Consider the following 20,609-nt stretch of genomic DNA (forward strand, 5'->3'; position numbering starts at 1 on the left):
TCAGTGAGACCTGCTGGCAACAGGCTCACTGCATCGAGGGACTTAGGGGAGAGAAACGAACTCACCTGCGTGCAGAGTGGATTGGGTTTCTTAGGCTACTGGACATTAGCTCCAGAGGGACGATCACAGGCCCAGCCATGGATGGGTCCCGGAGCCGCGCCGCCGGCCCCCTTACAGATGCTGAAGCAAGAAGAGGTCCATAAATCGGCGGCAGAAGACTTTCCTGTCTTCATAAGGTAGCGCACAGCACTGCAGCTGTGCGCCATTGCTCTCAGCACACTTCACACTCCGGTCATTGAGGGTGCAGGACGCTGGGGGTGGGCGTCCTGGGAAGCAATGAATTTACCTTAGTTGGCGAAAAATACATCACATATAGCTCCTGGGCTATATGGATGTATTTAACCCCTGCCAGTTTTCCAGTAAAAAGCGGGAGAAGAGCCCGCCGTGAAGGGGGCGGGGCCTATCTCCTCAGCACACAGCGCCATTTTTCCCACACAGCTCCGCTGGTAGGAAGGCTCCCAGAATCTCCCCTGCATCCTGCAACTACAGAAACAGGGTAAAAAAGAGAGGGGGGCACTTATTTGGCAAAATAACAGATATAAGCAGCTATAAGGGATAGACACTTATTGTAAGGTTGTCCCTATACATATATAGCGCTCTGGTGTGTGCTGGCAAACTCTCCCTCTGTCTCCCCAAAGGGCTAAGTGGGTCCTGTCCTCTATCAGAGCATTCCCTGTGTGTGTGCTGGGTGTCGGTACGTGTGTGTCGACATGTATGAGGAGGAAAATGATGTGGAGGCGGAGCAGAGTGTCTGTAACAGTGATGTCACCCCCTAGGGGGTCGACACCTGAGTGGATGTACTGTTGAAAATTACGTGACAGTGTCAGCTCTATATAAAAAAACAGTGGTTGACATGAGACAGCCGGCTACTCAGCTTGTGCCTGTCCAGACGTCTCATAGGCCGTCAGGCAGATGGCAGATACAGACGCCGACACGGATACTGACTCCTGTGTCGACGGTGAAGAGACAACCGTGATTTCCAGTAGGGCCACACGTTACATGATTGAGACAATGGAAATTTTTTTATACATTTCTGATAATACGAGTACCACCAAAAGAGGGGTATTATGTTCGGTGAGGGAAAAACTACCTGTAGTTTTCCTGAATCTGAGAAATAAAATGTGTGATGATGCGTGGGTTTCCCCCCGATAACAATTAATAATTTCTTAAAAAGTATTGGCTGCATACCCTTTCCCGCCAGAGGTTAGGATGCATTGGGAAACACCCCCTAGGGGGGATAAGGCGCTCACACGCTTGTAAGAACAAGGGCTCTACCCTCTCATGAGATGGCCGCCCTTAAGGATCCTGCTGATAGAAAGCAGGAGGGTATAAAAAAATAAAAAAAAAGGTATTTACACACACACTGGTGTTATACTGCGACCAGCTATCGCCTCAGCCTGGAGGTGCAGTGCTGGGTTGGCATGGTCGGATTCCCTGACTGGAAATATTGATATCCTAGATAAGGATAGTATATTATTGCCTATAGAGCATTTAAAAGATGCATTTCTATATATGCATGATGCACAGCGGAATAATTGCCGACTGGCATCAAGTATAAGTGCGTTGTCCAATTCTACCAGTAAAATGGTCAGGTGATGCGGATTCCAAACGTCATTTGGAAGTATTGCCTTTGAAAGGGGACATTTAGGGTCGGTCTTTTAGACCTGGTGGCCACGGCAACAGCTGGGAAATCCACGTTTGTACCCCAGGTCGCCTCTCAACATAAGAAGACGTATTATCAGGCGCAGTCCTTTGTTGGCAAGCGGACAAAAGGTTCCTCTTTTCTGCTCGTGACAGAGGGAGAGGAAAAAGGCTGCAGAGATCAGCCAGTTCCCAGGAACAGAAACCCTTTCCAGCCTCTGCCAAGCCCTCAGTATGACGCTAGGGCTTTACAAGCTCAGGCACGGGGGGGGCCCGTTGTCAATGAATTTCAGTGCGCAGTGGGCTCACTCGCAAGTAGACCCCTGGATCCTTCAGGTAATATCTCAGGGGTACATATTGGAATTCGAGACGTCTCCCCCTCGCCGTTTCCAAAAGTCGACTTTACCGACGTCTCCCTCTGACAGGGAGGCAGTTTTGGAAGCCATTCACAAGCTGTATTCCCAGCAGGTGATAATCAAGGTACCCCTCCTGCAACAGGGAACGGGGTATTATTCCACACTATTGTGGTACCGAAGCCAGACGGCTCGGTGAGACCGATTCTAAAATCTTTGAACACTTACATACAGAGGTTCAAATTCAAGATTGAGTCACTCAGAGCAGTGATTGCGAACCTGGAAGAAGGGGACTACATGATGTCTCGGGACATCAAGGATGCTTACCTTCATGTCAAAATTTACCCTTCTCACCAAGGGTACCTCAGGTTTATGGTACAGAACTGTCACTATCAGTTCAGACGCTGCCGTAGGGATGGTCCACGGCACCCCGGGTCTTTACCAAGGTAATGGCCGAAATGATGATGTTCCTTCGAAGGAAGGGAATTTTAGTTATCCCTTACTTGGACGATTCCCTGATAAGGGTAAGATCCAGGGAACAGTTGGAGGTCGGTGTAGCACTATCTCATATAGTGTTGCGGCAGCACGATTGGATTCTCAATATTCCAAAATCGCAGCTGGTTCCGTCGACGTGTCTTCTGTTCCTAGGGATGATCCTGGACACAGTCCAGAAAAAGGTGTTTCTCCCGGAGGAGAAAGCCAGGGAGTTATCCGAGCTAGTCAGGAACCTCCTCAAACCGAGCCAAGTCTCAGTGCATCCAATGCACAAGGGTTCTGGGTAAAATGGGGGCTTCCTACGAAGCAATCCCATTTGGCAGATTCCACGCAAGAACTTTCCAGTGGGACCTGCTGGACAAATGGTCCGGGTCGCATCTTCAGATGCATCAGCGGATAACCCTGTCACCAAGGACAAGGGTGTCCCTCCTGTGGTGGTTGCAGAGTGCTCATCTTCTAGAGGGCCGCAGATTCGGCATTCAGGACTGGGTCCTGGTAACCACGGATGCCAGCCTGTGAGGCTGGGGAGCAGTCACACAGGGAAGGAATATCCAGGACTTATGGTCAAGCCTGGAGACATCACTTCACATAAATATCCTGAAGCTAAGGGACATTTACAATGCTCTAAGCTTAGCAAGACCTTTGCTTCAAGGACAGCCGGTGTTGATCCAGTCGGACAACATCACGGCAGTCACCCATGTAAACAGACAGGGTGGCACAAGAAGCAGAAGGGCAATGACAGAAGCTGCAAGGATTCTTCGCTGGGCGGAAAAATCATGGGATAGCACTGTCAGCAGTATTCATTCCGGGAGTGGACAACTGGGAAGCAGACTTCCTCAGCACGACCTCCACCCGGGGAGAGTGGGGACTTCACCCAGAAGTCTTCCACAGGATTATAAACCGTTGGGAAAAACTCGACAGGTATTGCGCCAGGTCCAGGGACCCTCAGGCAATAGCTGTAGACGCTCTGGTAACACCGTGGGTGTACCAGTCAGGGTATGTGTTTCCTCCTCTGCCTCTCATACCCAAGGTACTGAGATTGATAAGATGGTGAGGAGTAAGCACTATATTCGTGGCTCCGGATTGGCCAAGAAGGACTTGGTAACCGGAACTTCAAGAGATGCTCACGGAGGATCCGTGGCCTCTACCTCTAAGAAGGGACCTGCTCCAGCAAGGACCCTGTCTGTTCCAAGACTTACCGCGGCTGCGTTTGACGGCATGGCGGTTGAACGCCGGATCCTGAAGGAAAAAGGGCATTCCGGATGAAGTCATCCCTATCCTGATCAAAGCCAGGAGGATGTAACCGCAAAAACATTATCACTGCAATTGGCGAAAATATGTTGCGTGGTGCGAGGCCAGTAAGGCCCGACGGTGGAAATTCGACTGGGTCGATTCCTACATTTCCTGCAAACAGGAGTGTCTATGGGCCTGAAATTGGGGTCCATTAAGGTTCAAATTTCGGCCCTATCAATTTTCTTCCAAAAAGAACTAGCTTCAGTCCCTGAAGTTCAGACGTTTGTAAAAGGGGTACTGCATATACAGCCTCCTTTTGTGCCTCCAGTGGCACTTGGGATCTCAATGTAGTTTTTTTTTTTTTTGGATTCCAAAAGTCACATTGGTTTGAACCACTTAAATCTGTGGAGTTAAAATATCTCACATGGAAAGTGGTCATGCTGTTGGCCCTGGCCTGGGCCAGGCGCGTGTCAGAATTGGCGGCTTTATCCTGTAAAAGCCCTTATCTGATTTTCCATTCGGACAGGGCGGAATTGAGGACTCGTCCTCAATTTCTCCCTAAGGTGTTTTCAGCATTTTACTTAAACCAACCTATTGTGGTGCCTGCGGCTACTAGGGACTTGGAGGATTCCAAGTTGCTGGACGTAGTCAGGGCCCTGAAAATATATGTTTCCAGGACGGCTGGAGTCAGAAAATCTGACTCGCTGTTTATCCTGTATGCACCCAACAAGCTGGGTGCTCCTGCTTCTAAGCAGACGATTGCTCGTTGGATTTGCAGTACAATTCAGCTTGCACATTCTGTGGCAGGCCTGCCACAGCCAAAATCTGTAAAAGCCCATTCCACACGGAAAGTGGGCTCATCTTGGGCGGCTGCCCGAGGGGTCTCGGCTTTACAACTTTGCCGAGCAGCTACTTGGTCAGGGGCAAACACGTTTGCGAAATTCTACAAATTTGATACCCTGGCTGAGGAGGACCTGGAGTTCTCTCATTCGGTGCTGCAGAGTCATCCGCACTCTCCCGCCCGTTTGGGAGCTTTGGTATAATCCCCATGGTCCTTTCGGAGTCCCCAGCATCCACTAGGACGTTAGAGAAAATAAGAATTTACTTACCGATAATTCTATTTCTCATAGTCCGTAGTGGATGCTGGGCGCCCATCCCAAGTGCGGATTGTCTGCATTACTTGTACATAGTTATTGTTACAAAAATCGGGTTATTGTTGTTGTGAGACATCTTTTCAGAGGCTCCTTCTGTTATCATGCTGTTAACTGGGTTCAGATCACAAGTTGTACGGTGTGATTGGTGTGGCTGGTATGAGTCTTACCCGGGATTCAAAATCCTTCCTTATTGTGTACGCTCGTCCGGGCACAGTATCCTAACTGAGGCTTGGAGGAGGGTCATAGGGGGAGGAGCCAGTGCACACCAGCTAGTCCTAAAGCTTTTACTTTGTGCCCAGTCTCCTGCGGAGCCGCTATTCCCCATGGTCCTTTGGGAGTCCCCAGCATCCACTACGGACTATGAGAAATATAATTATCGGTAAGTAAATTCTTATTTTACCATGCATTAACTCACAAGTTATCTGCTGATAACACATGGGATCGCAGACCCATGTGTTCGCGTCCGGTAACAGGTCTCCTGGAGCTGAGGCACGCAAAGCAGAGTCCCCGATAAGTGCCGGCTTACGGGGCTATTAGGATAGCCCTGGGGGAATCCTTTAGCGGTTGTAACTCAACGCACCTAATAGGATACCGCCCTAAAGATTACAGTGCTCCTAAGATATTAAACTGGGAACCAAGAAAAGCACAATAATTTTTTTTTTTTAAAGAATAATTAAGCAGAGCGTTGGCAGTTGCCAATTTCATATATCTCTGAATCAGTCCCCTAATTCCGAAGGCAGAGTAATTCCCGAGGAGTTCCTGTAGGAAACCCATGTATGCCACGAAAAAAGGAGAGAAATGTTAAGACTGCTAAAATTAGAAGGATTCGAGCTTAGTGAATTAGATCTCGAAGCCTATGGTACCTTCGGTCTGTGATCATGTCAAGGAAGTAGGGGAATTAGATGCAAGATTGAAAAAACTATTTTTTTACGGGAGATCTAATTGAATACCCCCGTAAAAAAAACGGGGGGGGGGGGGGGGAATCCCGTTTTTCACACCCAATGTTTCATAGCGGGTAATTGGATACCGCCCCTTGTCTCATTTAATTGATATGAAGGCTGGTATCAATTAGCTGCAGTAATTTACCACAGCTAATGGATTCGCCAGGGCTATCCAATTAGCCCCTATATGCGCTACTTATCAGTGATTTATGCAGGCATAAAGATATAATCCGCGACAAAAAATGGTTTCGTAGCAGTTGTAACACATCAGGTCATGGACTTATCCCGGATCCATGTAATATCGCACAATCACGGGTCCTATTTCTGCCAATAAAAACAGACTATAGTGTCGATCCTATTAGCCGCAATGATATCACTTTCAGGGATCATTTCTATAAGTAATAATGGGAGAAATGTGCTTGAAAGTGTCCAAACTTGCCAACCACCATGATGAGTTTAAGAGCTCTCTTCTCAGCATGAAGGCTGTTAGCAACTCTGTTTCATGCAGATATTAGCTTTTGATGACTGTCCTACTTCTTTATAAAGAAGTGTTAGAAGAGGGCTCATTCAGAGTGAAAAAGGGATTGCACCTGACTGAGGAGGGGGCAGCGGTGCTGGGGGGAAGGATGGTTAGAAGGTTGGAGGAGATTTTAAACTTGGAAACTGGGGGGTGGGTTTAGCTAGAAACTACGGGTTATGCAGTGAGAATAGTGGGGATGGCGGTAGTAAACAAAATGGGGGAGAAGTTGGCGGGAGGGTAAGAGCAAGCGGTAAGGTTACTAACATGGGTACTAAAAGATTTTACCAAAGCACTAACCAATGACAATTACAGGTCATCATTGCTACATAAGGTGAAACATGCCCCTAGCGCAAGGGAAAATACTTATCTAAGTTGTATGTATGTAAACGCTAGAAGCATTACTGGTAAAAAGGGCGAACTAGAAATACTTGCAGCAAGCAAACAGTATGATATTATAGGCATTACTGAAACTTGGTGGGACGAATCTCATGATTGGACAGTCAATCTAGAGGGCTATACACTGTTTAGGAGAGACAGACTAAATAAAAAGGGTGGAGGGGTGTGTCTTTACGTAAAGCCGTTTTTAAAACCTGATATACGAGAAGATATTCAGGAGGGGACTGTAGACACTGTCGAGACATTATGGGTAGAAATTGCATGCGGGGAAAAAGGAATAAAAAAGTTAGTATTGGGGGTATGCTATAGGCCGCCTGCTATCAATGTATCTGATGAGGAATTGTTACTAAAGCAAATTGAAAGAGCAGCAGGAGTAGGAGACATAGTAGTGATGGGAGATTTTAACTATCCAGAGATAAACTGGAAAAACGATTCATGTGATACTGCTAGGGGCAATATGTTTTTAAACACACTTAATGATAACTACTTAGTTCAACTAATTGAGGAACCAACTAGGTACAATGCAATCTTAGACCTGGTATTAACAAACAATGGGGATTTGGTATCAGGTATTATAGTAGGGGAACCCATAGGAAACAGCGACCACAATATGGTCACATTCAATATCAGTTTTCATGAACAGCCCTATACTGGCTCAACTAGGACTCTAAACTTTAGCAAAGCGAATTTTGAAAAGATGAGTGTATTTTTCAGGGATATTGAATGGGAAGGTTTGTTTTTAGGAAAAAATACTACGGAGAAATGAGAGGTACTAAAATTCCTGCTAGCTAAAAATACACTCAAATATATTCCTACGAGCAGCAAAAAAAGGAATAAAAATCATAAACCGGTGTGGCTTAACAAAAAGATAAAGGAACTTATGGGCAAGAAAAGGTGAGCATTTAAAAAAATACAAATCTGACAGGGAAGCAGTCATTTCAGCACTATAAGGAATGTAACAACATTTGCAAAAAGGAAATAAGAGCGGCTAAAGTAGAAACTGAAAAACTAGTAGCAAAGGAAAGCAAAGCGAATCCCAAAAAATTATTTAAATACATTAATAGCAAGAGATTAAAGAAGGAGAGTATAGGCCCTTTAAAAGACAAGTTGGGAGTCTTAAGCAAAAATGATACATAGCGGACACACTAAATGAGTTTTTTTCAACAGTATTTACTAGAGAGGACCCAATTCAGTGACTAACACATAATCTCAATAATGAGAATATCCCACCGATAGGTACTTATTTAAGCGAGAAAGTAGTCTGTGACCGATTAAAACATTTAAAGATTAATAAGTCACCAGGTCCCGATGGTATTCACCCAAGGGTTCTAATGGAGCTTCACTCTGAACTTGCAAAACCGCTATTTTTGATCTTTAAGGATTCATTAATATCAGGTATGGTTCCCAAAGACTGGCGTATAGCGGAAGTAGTGCCTATATTCAAAAAGGGAATTAAAGCAGAACCAGGTAATTATAGACCAGTTAGTCTTACATCTATAGTGGGGAAAGTATTGGAAGGTATTCAAAGAGATAGTATTCAGAAGTTCCTTGAAGTCAATAAGGTCATTAAAAGGAATCAACATGGGTTTATGAAGGACAGATCCTGTCAAACCAACTTACTTGGCTTTTATGAAACAGTAAGCGCAAACCTAGATCAGGGTAAAGAGGTGGACGTAATCTTTTTAGATTTTGCCAAAGCATTCGACACTGTACCACACATGAGACTTATCTACAAGCTACAAGAATGAGGGCTAGGAAGCACAATATGCACTTAGGTCAAAAACTGGTTAGATAATAGGGAGCAGCGTGTTGTGGCTAATGGATCTTTTTCACCTTGGACTGAAGTGCTAAGTGGTGTGCCGCAAGGCTCAGTATTAGGACCGCTATTGTTCAATATTTTCATTAACGACCTAACAGAAGGTCTAGAGAGCATGGTGTCAATTTTTGCAGATGATACCAAATTGTGTAAAGTTATAAATGCGGAGGGGGATGCTGAGTCGCTTCAGAACGACTTAGTTAAATTAGAAGCTTGGGCAGCGAAATGGAGAATGCACTTCAATACAGACAAGTGTAAAGTAATGCACTGTGGTAACAAGAACAAAAATAACACCTACCTACTAAATGGGGTAAACTTAGGGGATTCTGTACTGGAAAAGGACTTAGGTGTCCTCATAGATAGCAAACTAAGCAGTAGTACCCAAAGTAGGACTGCAGCAAAGAAGGCTAATAAGATATTAGCATGCATAAAACAGGGAATTGATGCTAGGGACGAGAGTATTATACTCCCGTTATATAAATCACTTGTGAGGCCACACCTTGAATACGGTGTACAATTCTGGGCACCTTACTACAAAAAAGGATATCCTGGAGCTAGAAAAGGTTCAAAGGCGGGCGACCAAACTAATTAAGGGTATGGAGACGCTGGAATACGAGGAAAGGCTTGCAAGACTAGGCATGTTTACACTGGAAAAGAGGAGATTAAGAGGGGACATGATCAACATTTACAAATATATAAGGGGACAATATACAGATCTTGCGCAGGACCTGTTTTTGGTTAGATCAACACAGAGAACTCGTGGACACTCGCTCAGGTTAGAGGAGAGGAGATTCCGCACAATACGGCGTAAAGGCTTTTTTACGGTAAGGACGATACGTGTTTGGAATTCCCTGCCTGAGGGAGTTGTAATGGCAGACTCAGTCAACACCTTTAAGAATGGGTTAGATAAATTCCTAATGGATAAGGATATCCAGGGTTACGAGGCATAGTCACGCACTGGTTATTAGAAAAAAGAGGGGTAAAACGTAATGGCAGTCATCCACTTCAGTCAAAATTTTATACAAAATAATCGTGCATAGGAGACCACAAATAGGTTGAACTCGATGGACAATTGTCTTTTTTCAACCTTAGATACTATGTTACTTCACGGCAGCCCGAATTTGCGTAAAAGTGCTTGCTGCCCTATAGGGTTTCGAAAACTTTAGTGCGAAGTCAGCCTGAAACCAGCCAGCAAAGGGTGCGTGATCGGGTGCCATTGCCATCGCTTAAACGCTGTGGCAACGTCACATCGCACCCTTCGTGGGTAATGGGAACGACCCCTATAATTGGATAGCACAATAATAATCTCGGTCTAAAATTGTGCTCTTTTTACCGTCCGAAAAAGGATACCCCCCCCTCCCGAAGTGTGAAACTCACTAATATAAATAGTATATTTTGTCATTTACAGAGACAGTGTAACTAAAACATAATAATTTCACCGCATAGCCTGATTTATTTGCTGCCATGGTGTGAAATTTATTTAGGGGAGTTTCATCCTTAAATGAGAAAAAAATCTCCAATATATCCTTCACACAAAATAGGGCAAACACAATTTTCACTAGTTTCCTTTTATATAGCAAATGTATTAAGACAGTGGTTTCCAAGCTCCACCGCAAGGCACCCTAGCAATCCAGGTTTTAAGTATATCCATGGTTGAGCACAGATGTTTTAAATCAAAAATTGAATGCGTTACTAAACTGAGATCAAGCATGGATATTCATTTAACCTGGATTCTTAGGTTTCCTTGAGTACCAAGTTTCTGAACCTCTGTGTGAGCAAGAACAATCCTACACGTACACATCCCCCCCATATACTGGATATAATCCAGGTATCTGCCAGACTGATATAACTGTGTTGGCAAATAAAAGTAATAGAGACGTGGTTCAGCAAAAATAAAAGAAAGTTAGTAAAAACTTTTTTGACATTTCACAATATGTATACATTCTAATGCTGTCAACACTTTTTAACATAAACAAAATAAGTTCTATTTTAGTAAATCTATGGAATCTTGTTCAGTCATCGTTTATCCAAGATATTACATGCCTAAGAAAAAATAAGATTTTAAACCTACCGGTAAATCTTTTTCTCGTAGTCCGTAGAGGATGCTGGGGACTCCGTAAGGACCATGGGGATAGACTGGCTCCGCAGGAGACATGGGCACTTTAAGAAAGACTTTAGGTCTAGGTGTGCACTGGCTCCTCCCTCTATGCCCCTCCTCTAGACCTCAGTTAGAGAAACTGTGCCCAGAGGAGATGGACAGTACGAGGAAAGGATTTTTGTTAATCCAAGGGTAAGATTCATACCAGCCACACCAATCACGCCGTATAAGTTGTGTATCAAGTAAACAGTTAACAGTATGAAAAAATAACGTAGCATCAGTCCAACCTGATGGAACTATATCATAACCCTTATGTAAGCAAAACTATATACAAGTCTCGCAGAAGTAGTCCGCACTTGGGACGGGCGCCCAGCATCCTCTACGGACTACGAGAAAAAGATTTACCGGTAGGTTTAAAATCTTATTTTCTCTAACGTCCTAGAGGATGCTGGGGACTCCGTAAGGACCATGGGGATTATACCAAAGCTCCCAAACGGCCGGGAGAGTGCGGATGACTCTGCAGCACCGATTGAGCAAACAGGAGGTCCTCCTCAGCCAGGGTATCAAACTTATAGAACTTTGCAAAGGTGTTTGACCCCGACCAAGTAGCAGCTCGGCACAGCTGTAGTGCCGAGACCCCTCGGGTAGCCGCCCAAGACGAGCCCACCTTCCTAGTGGAATGGGCCTTAACCGATTTCAGTAATGGCAATCCTGCCGTAGAATGCGCCTGCTAAATCGTGTTACAGATCCAGCGAGCAATAGTCTGCTTTGAAGCCGGGCCGCCAACCTTGTTGGCTGCCTACAGGACAAACAGTGCTTCTGTTTTTCTGATCCTAACCGTTCTGGCCACGTAAATTTTCAAAGCCCTGACCACATCCAGGGACTCGGAATCCTCCAAGTCACGTGTAGCCACAGGCACGACAATAGGTTGGTTCATATGAAAGGATGAGACCACCTTAGGTAGGAATTGAGGACGGGTCCGCAATTCCGCTCTAGCCATATGGAAAACCAGATAGGGGCTTTTATGTGATAAAGCCGCCAATTCCGAAACTCGCCTAGCCGAAGCCAAGGCTAGCAACATGACCACCTTCCAAGTGAGATATTTCAACTCCACTGTTTTAAGTGGTTCAAACCAATGTGACTTAAGGAAACTTAACACCACGTTAAGGTCCCAAGGCGCCACCGGAGGTACAAAAGGAGGCTGAATATGCAGTACTCCCTTCACAAAAGTCTGTACTTCAGGTAAAGAGGCCAATTCTTTTTGAAAGAAAATGGGTAAGGCCGAAATCTGAACTTTAATGGAGCCTAATTTTAGGCCCAAATTCACTCCAGTTTGTAGGAAGTGAAGAAAACTGCCTAGATGGAATTCTTCCGTAGGAGCATTCCTGGCCTCACACCAAGAAACATATTTACGCCATATTCGGTGATAATGTTTAGATGTCACGTCCTTCCTAGCCTTTATCAGCGTAGGAATGACCTCATCCGTAATTCCTTTTTCCGCTAGGATCCGGCGTTCAACCGCCATGCCGTCAAACGCAGCCGCGGTAAGTCTTGGAACAGACATGGCCCCTGTTGTAACAGGTCCTGTCGTAGAGGAAGAGGCCACGGATCTTCTGTGAGCATTTCCAGCAGATCCGGATACCAGGTCCTTCTTGGCCAATCTGGAACAATGAGAATTGTTCTCACTCCTCTTTCTCTGACGTCCTAGTGGATGCTGGGAACTCCGTAAGGACCATGGGGAATAGCGGGCTCCGAAGGAGGCTGGGCACTCTAGAAAGATTTATGACTACCTGGTGTGCACTGGCTCCTCCCACTATGACCCTCCTCCAAGCCTCAGTTAGATTTTGTGCCCGGCCGAGGTTGGATGCACACTAGGGGCTCTCCTGAGCCTTTAGAAAGAAAGATAGAAATTAGGTTTTTTATTTTCAGTGAGACCTGCTGGCAACAGGCTCACTGCAGCGAGGGACTAAGGGGAGAAGAAGCGAACCTGCCTGCTTGCAGCCAGCTTGGGCTTCTTAGGCTACTGGACACCATTAGCTCCAGAGGGATCGACCGCAGGCCCAGTCCTTGGTGTTCGGTCCCGGAGCCGCGCCGCCGTCCCCCTTACAGAGCCAGAAGCAAGAAGAGGTCCGGAAAATCGGCGGCAGAAGACATCAGTCTTCACCAAGGTAGCGCACAGCACTGCAGCTGTGCGCCATTGCTCCTCACACACAGGGGGCGCCCTGAGAAGCAATAATAACACCTTGGCTGGCAAAAATACCACAATATATAGCCCCAGAGGCTATATATGTGGAAAATACCCCTGCCAGAATATAGGAAAAAGCGGGAGAATAGTCCGTGGAAAAGGGGCGGAGCTATCTCCCTCAGCACACTGGCGCCATTTCTCCTTCACAGATCCGCTGGAAGGAAGCTCCCTGGCTCTCCCCTGCAGTCTACACTACAGAAAAGGGTAAAAAAGAGAGGGGGGGCACTAAATTTAGGCGCAGTATACAATTATATAGAAAAAGCAGCTATAGGGGACATAACTCAGTTAGTCCCTGCATTATATAGCGCTCTGGTGTGTGCTGGCATACTCTCACTCTGTCCCCCCAAAGGGTTTTTGTGGGTCCTGTCCTCTGTTGGAGCATTCCCTGTGTGTGTGCTGTGTGTCGATACGGCTGTGTCGACATGTTTGATGAGGATAATGATGTGGAGACGGAGCAGATGCCTTTAGAAGGGATCTCACCCCTTGCGGGGCAGACACCTGAGTGGTTGAACTTATGGAAAGAAATGAGTGCACGTATAGACTCCTTACATAAGAAATTTGACGACATGCCAAATGTGGGACAGCCGACTTCTCAGCTCGTGCTTGTCCAGGCGTCGAACAGGTCATCAGGGGCTCTAAAACGCCCGCTACCTCAGACCGCAGACCCAGATGTCGACACTGATACTGACACCAGTGTCGACGACGAGTCTAACCTGATGCCCACTAAGGCCATTCACTGCATGATTGAGGCAATGAAAGAGGTGTTACACATTTCTGATATAAATACAGGTACCACTAAAAAGGGTATTATGTTGGGGAGAAAAAACTACCCGTAGTTTTTCCCCCATCAGATGAATTAAATGAAGTGTGTGAAGAAGCGTGGGCTTTCCCTGATAAAAAATTGGTAATTCCTAAGAAGGTACTAATGGCGTTCCCTTTCCCGCCAGAGGATAGGTCACGTTGGGAAACACCTCCTAAGGTGGATAAAGCGCTCACACGTTTGTCTAAAAAGGTGGCACTACCGTCTCCGGATACGGCCGCCCTCAAGGAACCTGCTGATAGAAAGCAGGAGGCGATCCTGAAGTCTGTATATACACACTCAGGCATTATACTTAGGCCAGCTATTGCGTCAGCTTGGATGTGCAGTGCTGCCGCTGCGTGGTCAGATAAACTGTCAGAAAATATTGACACATTAGACAGAGACACGATCCTGTTAACCATAGACCATATCAAAGACTCAGTCTTATATATGAGAGATGCACAGAGGGAAATCTGCCGACTGGCATCTAAAGTAAGTGCATTGTCCATTTCTGCTAGGAGAGGCTTATGGACTCGCCAGTGGACAGGAGATGCAGATTCTAAAAGGCACATGGAAGTGTTGCCATATAAGGGTGAGGAATTATTTGGGGATGGTCTCTCGGACCTAGTTTCCACAGCAACGTCTGGGAAGTCAGCATTTTTACCCCATGTCCCCTCACAGCCTAAGAAGGCGCCGTTTTATCAGGTTCAGTCCTTTTGGACCCAGAAAAACAGGCGTGGAAAAGGCGGGTCTTTTCTGTCCAGAGGCAGAGGTAGGGGAAAAAGGCTGCAACAAACAGCAGGTTCCCAGGAGCAAAAGTCCTCCCCCGCTTCTTCTTCCAAGTCCGCCGCATGACGGTGGGGCTCCACAGGCGGAGCCAGGTACGGTGGGGGGCCGCCTCAAGAATTTCAGCGATCAGTGGGCTCGCTCACAGGTGGATCCCTGGATCCTTCAAATAGTATCTCAGGGGTACAAACTAGAATTCGAGGCGTCTCCACCCCACCGGTTCCTAAAATCTGCCTTGCCGATTGCTCCCTCAGACAGGGAGGCGGTGCTAGCGGCAATTCACAAGCTGTATTCCCAGCAGGTGATAATCAAGGTACCCCTACTTCAACAAGGCCGGGGTTACTATTCCACACTATTTGTGGTACCGAAACCGGACGGTTCGGTGAGACCCATTTTAAATTTGAAATCCTTGAACACATACATAAAAAAAATTCAAGTTCAAGATGGAATCGCTCAGGGCGGTTATTGCAAGCCTGGACGAGGGGGATTACATGGTATCCCTGGACATCAAGGATGCTTACTTGCATGTCCCCATTTACCATCCTCACCAGGAGTACCTCAGATTTGTGGTACAGGATTGCCATTACCAATTCCAGACGCTGCCGTTTGGACTGTCCACGGCACCGAGGGTATTTACCAAGGTTATGGCGGAAATGATGATACTCCTTCGAAAAAAGGGAGTTTTAATTATCCCGTACTTGGACGATCTCCTAATAAAAGCGAGGTCCAAGGAACAGTTGTTGGTGGGAGTAGCACTATCTCAGGAGGTGCTGCACCAGCACGGCTGGATTCTGAATATCCCAAAGTCACAGCTGGTTCCGATGACACGGCTACTGTTCCTGGGTATGATTCTGGATACAGTCCAGAAAAAAGTGTTTCTCCCGGAGGAGAAAGCCAGGGAGTTGTCATCTCTAGTCAGAGACCTCCTGAAACCAAAACAGGTATCAGTGCATCGCTGCACACGGGTCCTGGGAAAGATGGTGGCTTCTTACGAAGCAATTCCCTTCGGCAGGTTCCATGCCAGAATCTTTCAGTGGGACCTGTTGGACCAGTGGTCCGGATCGCATCTTCAGATGCATCACTTAATAACCCTGTCTCCAAGAACCAGGGTGTCTCTACTGTGGTGGCTGCAGAGTGCCCATCTTCTAGAGGGCCGCAGGTTCGGCATACAGGACTGAGTCCTGGTGACCACGGATGCCAGCCTTCGAGGCTGGGGGGCAGTCACACAGGGAAGAAACTTCCAAGGACTATGGTCGAGTCAGGAGACTTCCCTTCACATAAATATTCTGGAACTAAGGGCCATCTACAATGCCCTAAGTCAAGCAAAATCCCTGCTCCTACACCAGCCGGTGCTGATCCAGTCAGACAACATCACGGCAGTCGCCCATGTAAATCGACAGGGCGGCACAAGAAGCAGGATGGCGATGGCAGAAGCCACAAGAGTTCTCCGATGGGCGGAGAATCATGTACTAGCACTGTCAGCAGTGTTCATTCCGGGAGTGGACAACTGGGAAGCAGACTTCCTCAGCAGACACGACCTCCACCCGGGAGAGTGGGGACTTCATCCAGAAGTCTTCCAGATGCTGGTAAACCGTTGGGAAAAACCACAGGTGGACATGATGGCGTCCCGCCTCAACAAAAAGTTAAAAAGATATTGATCCAGGTCAAGGGACCCTCAGGCGATAGCTGTGGACGCTCTAGTGACACCGTGGGTGTACCAGTCGGTTTATGTGTTCCCTCCTCTGCCTCTCATACCAAAGGTATTGAGAATAATAAGAAAGCGAGGAGTAAACACAATTCTCGTGGTTCCGGATTGGCCAAGACGAGCGTGGTACCCGGAACTTCAAGAGATCCTCTCAGAGGACCCGTGGCCTCTACCGCTCAGACAGGACCTGCTACAGCAGGGGCCCTGTCTGTTCCAAGACTTACCGCGGCTGCGTTTGACGGCATGGCGGTTGAACACCGGATCCTGAAGGAAAAGGGTATTCCGGAAGAAGTCATTCCTACGCTTATTAAGGCCAGGAAAGATGTTACGGCAAAGCATTATCACCGCATATGGCGGAAATATGTTGCATGGTGCGAGGCAAAAAAGGCCCCAACAGAGGAATTTCAGCTGGGTCGATTTCTGCATTTCCTGCAAGCAGGAGTGAATATGGGCCTAAAACTAGGCTCCATTAAAGTACAGATCTCGGCTCTGTCGATTTTCTATCAAAAAGAACTAGCTTCAGTACCTGAAGTTCAGACATTTGTGAAAGGAGTGCTGCATATTCGGCCCCCGTTTGTGCCCCCTGTGGCACCTTGGGATCTCAACGTGGTGTTGAGTTTCTTAAAATCACATTGGTTTGAGCCACTAAAAACCGTGGATCTAAAATATCTCACGTGGAAAGTGGTCATGTTATTGGCCTTGGCTTCAGCCAGGCGAGTGTCAGAATTGGCGGCTTTATCATGTGAAAGCCCTTATCTGATTTTCCATATGGATAGGGCAGAATTGAGGACTCGTCCCCAGTTTCTACCTAAGGTGGTGTCAGCGTTTCACCTGAACCAGCCTATTGTGGTGCCTGCGGCTACTAAGGATTTGGAGGACTCCAAGTTGCTAGACGTTGTCAGGGCCCTGAAAATATGTTTCCAGGACGGCTGGAGTCAGAAAATCTGACTCGCTGTTTATCCTGTATGCACCCAACAAGTTGGGTGCTCCTGCTTCTAAGCAGACTATTGCTCGCTGGATTTGTAGTACAATTCAGCTTGCACATTCTGTGGCAGGCCTGCCACAGCCAAAATCTGTAAATGCCCATTCCACAAGGAAAGTGGGCTCATCTTGGGCGGCTGTCCGAGGGGTCTCGGCTTTACAACTTTGCCGAGCAGCTACTTGGTCAGGGGCAAACACGTTTGCAAAGTTCTACAAATTTGATACCCTGGCTGAGGAGGACCTGGAGTTCTCTCATTCGGTGCTGCAGAGTCATCCGCACTCTCCCGCCCGTTTGGGAGCTTTGGTATAATCCCCATGGTCCTTACGGAGTTCCCAGCATCCACTAGGACGTCAGAGAAAATAAGAATTTACTCACCGGTAATTCTATTTCTCGTAGTCCGTAGTGGATGCTGGGCGCCCATCCCAAGTGCGGATTGTCTGCAATACTTGTAAATAGTTATTGTTAACTAAAGGGTTATTGTTGAGCCATCTGTTGAGAGGCTCAGTTGTTTTTTCATACTGTCAAACTGGATATAGTATCACGAGTTGTACAGTGTGATTGGTGTGGCTGGTATGAGTCTTACCCGGGATTCAAAATCCTTCCTTATTATGTCAGCTCGTCCGGGCACAGTGTCCTAACTGAGGCTTGGAGGAGGGTCATAGTGGGAGGAGCCAGTGCACACCAGGTAGTCATAAATCTTTCTAGAGTGCCCAGCCTCCTTCGGAGCCTGCTATTCCCCATGGTCCTTACGGAGTTCCCAGCATCCACTACGGACTACGAGAAATAGAATTACCGGTGAGTAAATACTTATTTTTTTCTTATTATTCTCAATACCTTGGGTATGAGAGGAAGAGGAGGAAACACATAAACCGACTGGAACACCCACGGTATCACCGGGGCGTCTACTGCTACCGCCTGAGGATCTTTTGATCTGGCGCAATCCCCACTGACTTGCAAACTGTGCGAAGACTTCCCGATGAAGTCCCCACTCCCCTGGATGCAGGTCATATCTGCTGAGGAAGTCTGCTTCCCAGTTGTCCACTCCCGGAATGAACACAGCTGACAGTGCGCTTACATGATTTTCCGCCCAGCGAAGAATCTTGGTGGCTTCCGCCATTGCCACCCTGCTCCTTGTGCCGCCTTGGCGGTTTACATGAGCCACTGCGGTGATGTTGTCTGACTGGATCAGAACTGGTTGGTCGCGAATTAAGTTCTCCGCCTGACGTAGGGCGTTTTATATGGCCCTCAATTCCAGGATGTTGATGTGAAGACAAGTCTCTTGACTTGTCCAGAGTCCTTGGAAGTTTCTTCCCCTTGTGACTGCTCCCCACCCTCTGAGGCTCACATCCGTGGTCACCAGGATCCAATCCTGAATGCCGAACCTGCGTCCTTCCAAAAGGTGAGCACTCTGCAGCCACCACAGGAGAGATACCCTGGCCCTGGGGGACAGGGTGATCCGCTGATGAATTTGTAGATGTGTTCCGGACCACTTGTCCAATAGGTCCCATTGGAAAGTCCTTGCATGGAACCTGCCGAAGGGAATGGCCTCGTATGTTGCCACCATTTTTCCCAGGACTTGAGTGCAATGATGCACAGACACTTGTTTTGGCTTCAATATGTTCTTGACTAGAATCATGAGTTCCTGAGCCTTTTCTATCGGGAGAAAAACCTTTTTCTGGTCTGTGTCCAGAACCATGCTCAAGAAGCTCAGACGAGTCGTAGGAACCAGCTGCGACTTTGGGATATTGAGAATCCAGCCGTGTTGCTGTAACACCTTCACTGAAAGTGACACACTGTTCAGTAACTTCTCTCGTGATCTCGCTTTTATGAGGAGATCGTCCAAGTACGGGATAATTGTCACACCCTGCTTGCGCAGGAGCACCATCATTTCCGCCATTACCTTTGTGAAAATCCTCTGGGCCGTTGAAAGCCCAAACTGCAACGTCTGAAATTGGTAATGACAATCCTGTACCGCAAATCTCAGGTACGCCTGATGAGGTGGATATATGGGAACATGAAGGTATGCATCCTTTATGTCCAGGGATACCAGAAAATCCCCCCCCCCCCTTCCAGGCTGGCGATGACCGCTCTGAGCAATTCCATTTTGAACTTGAACCGTTTTAAGTATAGGTTCAGGGATTTTAAATTCAGTATGGGTCTGACCGAACCGTCCGGTTTCTGAACTACAAACAGGGTGGAGTAGTATCCCTTCCCTCTCTGAAGTAGGGGAACTTCGACCACCACTTGTTGAAGACACAATTTGTGAATAGCATTTAACACTATCTCCCTTTCCAGGGGAGAAGTCGGTAGAGCCGATTTGAAAAACCGGCGAGGAGGCACCTCTTCGAATTCCAGCTTGTATCCCTGAGAAACAATTTCTATTGCCCAGGGATCACCTGTGAGTGAACCCAGATGTGGCTGAAAAGTCGAAGACGTGCCCCCACTGGGGCGGACTCCCCCAGCATCGTGCAGTGGATTTTGCAGAGGCCGGGGAGGATTTCTGTTCCTGGGAACTAGCTGTGCTGTGCAGCTTTTTACCTCTGCCCTTACCTCTGGCAAGAAAGGACGATCCACGCACTCTTTTGCTTTTATTTGAACGAAAAGACTGCATTTGATAATGTGGCGCTTTCTTAGGTTGTGAGGGAACATAAGGCCAAAAATTCGATTTACCTGCCGTAGCTGTGGAGACCAGGTCCGAGAGACCTTCCCCAAACAATTCCTCTCCCTTGTAAGGTAAAACCTCCATATGTCTTTTTGAGTCGGCATCCCCTGTCCACTGCCGGGTCCAGAGGACTCGTCTAGCAGAGATTGACATAGCGTTTATTCTGGAACCCAGTAAACTAATGTCTCTTTGAGCATCTCTCATATATAAGACAGCATCCTTTTATATGGCCTAGGGTAAATAAAATGGTATCCTTATCTAGGGTTTCAATCTCCGCCGATAAGGAATCTGTCCATGCTGCAACCGCGCTACAAACCCAGGCCGACGCAATTGCCGGTCTGAGTAATGTACCAGAATGTGTGTAAATGGATTTCAAGGTACTCTCCTGCTTGCGGTCTGCAGGATCCTTGAGGGTAGCCGTATCTTGTGATGGCAGCGCTATCTTTTTTGACAAGCGTGTCAACGCTTTGTCCACCTTAGGGGATGATTCCCACCGTACCCTGTCCGTTGGCGGGAAAGGATGCGCCATAAGAATCCTTTTGGGAATCTGCAGTTTTTTGTCTGGAGATTCCCAAGCTTTTTCACATAATTCGTTCAACTCATGTGAGGAGGGAAAAGTTACCTCAGGCTTTTTTCCCTTATACATGTGTACCCTCGTGTCAGGGACAGGGGGTTCCTCTGTGATATGCAACACTTCTTTTATTGCAATAATCATATATCGAA

The 20,609-nt window shown here is 47.0% G+C and overlaps 1 protein-coding gene and 1 non-coding gene across 3 annotated transcripts in view; both read left to right on the forward strand.

Moving 5' to 3' along the window:
• Positions 1-20,609, forward strand: part of NCBP3 (nuclear cap binding subunit 3) — a 138,178-nt gene that overhangs the window by 109,761 nt on the left and 7,808 nt on the right. The gene's annotated exons all lie outside the window — the stretch shown is intronic.
• LOC135054035 (small nucleolar RNA U3) lies at positions 6,245-6,454 on the forward strand. The gene has a single exon (XR_010243313.1). It is a non-coding gene; the product is annotated as a small nucleolar RNA U3 (small nucleolar RNA).

This window comes from Pseudophryne corroboree, chromosome 2, assembly GCF_028390025.1.
Source record: "Pseudophryne corroboree isolate aPseCor3 chromosome 2, aPseCor3.hap2, whole genome shotgun sequence".
NCBI classification, from domain to species: Eukaryota; Metazoa; Chordata; class Amphibia; order Anura; family Myobatrachidae; genus Pseudophryne; species Pseudophryne corroboree.